General features: G+C 35.9%; 1 long non-coding RNA gene across 1 annotated transcript in view; it reads left to right on the forward strand.

The window, feature by feature from the left end:
• Positions 1 to 2,295: 2,295 nt before the first annotated feature.
• LOC137977805 (uncharacterized) overlaps positions 2,296 to 2,500 on the forward strand; it is a 779-nt gene continuing 574 nt past the window's right edge. The window contains exon 1 of the long non-coding RNA XR_011117884.1: positions 2,296 to 2,500. This exon is cut by the window's right edge and continues 51 nt beyond it. This is a non-coding gene — a long non-coding RNA (uncharacterized lncRNA).

A 2,500-nucleotide genomic window follows, 5' to 3' on the forward strand; every position in this document is an offset into this window, starting at 1 on the left:
AGTCAGATTTGGGTCGTTTACTCGGAGGTTCATCGACCTCGTGTTCGCCTCTATCACTGGCGCTTTCGACCGGGGCTTCCTCGTCCTCGTCGTACAAGAGTGTACGAGTGTACACTTCTGAGGGGGCAAACAACACAAGTTCGAGAGGTTATAACGAACATCTTAGCCACACAGATGATTTGTTTCAAGTTCATTGAATGTTTATCACCTAATTAGTAAAATAAAGTTACTTCGACGTTTTTTAGTGAAAAGTGAGTAGCTAACGAAATATAAAGTCAAACTGTCAAAGGCAATCAAAAGAAATAAATTATTATAAAAGGTACTTAATTCTAAACACTAAAATGTACTTTTAGCAATATTATTTCAATATCTCGTCGAGCCGATTTTGCGCAATTTGCCTTTTTTCAATGTTTGCCCCCCAGCATAACACATGGTTAATTTGCATGACCATTTGAAAACCAACATGGCGGCTATCGTGAATAAGGCCTATAGCCAGCACTACAAATATATACATATCTTGCCTTCATTAGTCCCTTCGCGGGAACACATGAGCCCAACGATAAAAATGACCTGCTCCCAACGATGTGGCTTCATAGCTCAGTTGGTAGATCAGCATTGCACCGGCATCGCAGAATTTCTCAGGTGTCAATAAGAGACAATTGGGAATTCAATTGGGAAGATAATTGGAACCGCACTTCAAAGACACATCTCATTTCAATCCTGTCAAATGAGTCATAATAGTCGGCGTTTATTGAAACTATCTCAAGAAGTACATGTTCGTATCCTCAAACTTCGGTCCTATAAGATTGCTTCCTTGCCTACCCTTCTCCTTTGCTTCCAAATCGACTGTCGAACGCATTTCAACAATCCGAGATTACTACTAGGAAAAATAAAAATAAAAATATATTTTTATTTAAAGAGCACGTTTTTCTATAAAAATGATTCAAAAGCGCATTACAGCATATAAAATACAAATACAATTATAGTTTAAGATACCCACAAATTATTGTACGTTGAAATTCACTTCCTTCAAATGAAGGTATATTATTTACACTTCTTGGAGAACTTTTCAAATGACTGTCTAAAGTAATTACTCGATTGCAATTGCTACGCTCAGTGGTTGGCTTAAAAATCTCCCGCCAGTTTATCAACCAATGAGAAGAGAAAGAAAAACCAATTGCGACTTGCACACGCCCATTTCCCGCCCTTCGAGCAGGTTACATTGTTCTCTAATCACTCTGCAGTGAAACGAGAAGAACTCATTTCATACCAAATATCATCAGACGCAGACAAGAATCAGGAATAGGCATCTCGTTTAATGATAGCTAGACTAGGAATACATGGGCAATGTCAAAGTAAAATCATTTACAGGATAACCAATATAACTACCAAATATCCGCACATAGAAATTTACATCAAAACGTCTTGAATAAGTACATTGATTTCTAAATATCTTTACATTTCTTTAATTAAACTGATTCAGTTGTGGGTTTAAATTAACGGCAAAAATAAAATAAATTTGACAGAAATATAGCGAGAGATGTCGTCGAGTGACCTTGAACTGCAAAAGAATGCCTTATATACCGAAACACGAATAGTCACGCGCTCTATCAAATTGCGAAAAGCAATGCTAACTGCGAATACCGAACATCCAAAATAGCACTACAAAGAAGGGTGCATTCCATAACGTGAGAAAATACATTTTAATTGCTTCGAATTCTGATTGGCTCATCGCGCTGTCTGCATATGGGCCACTTGTGATAGGTTAGAGTAATTGCTCTGGTTTAGGGTTTACGACCTGTTAAGCAGACTAGTTACAAAAATATCTAAAAACAAAAACAGAAATAAATATTAATTTAGGAGCTCCGCTTTTAGTAACCAAGTAACCAAAAGTTTTTGTAGGAAATGCCTGACACTTTAAAATGAATAAACAAGTAGAGTGATATAAAATAAATACCAAAAATTGTCAGTAGTTAAAAAAAAAACTACTTCTGTCACTTTGAGATATTTATTTTACATTACTCTACTTGCTCCGCTTTTAGGCTTGTCTGAATAATGTATCTTAATAATCACCACCATCATAGAGACAAAATACGGACTACAATACAATACTAATCATATACCGTTTTTGCAATGTTTATCCTAACAATGCCTGAGAAACAAAACAAATCATAACAAATTAACTAATCGCGGAATTTCAGTTGTTGACTCGATGCTTGATTGAACTTGACTGATTTTAACTTAATTGATGCGTCAAATTATTTTAAATCTTGTTCTAGGTAAATTCCGAGATGACAGCCTGTTTGGGGTATTTTTCTTCAGACTAAATTGACGATTGGCAAAGTGAACATTAAAACAAAAAAGTAAGATTTAACCATGTGGCAGCCAACTGTTATTCGTGCTTGCCCCCGGGTATAAAACAGAGAATAACTTGTTTCTTAAACAAACACGGCATTAATACTTGTCGACCAAAAAAACGAAAAAACATTTCGTGGCTTCA

The sequence above is a fragment of the Montipora foliosa genome, chromosome 11, assembly GCF_036669935.1.
Source record: "Montipora foliosa isolate CH-2021 chromosome 11, ASM3666993v2, whole genome shotgun sequence".
Classification (NCBI taxonomy): Eukaryota; Metazoa; Cnidaria; class Anthozoa; order Scleractinia; family Acroporidae; genus Montipora; species Montipora foliosa.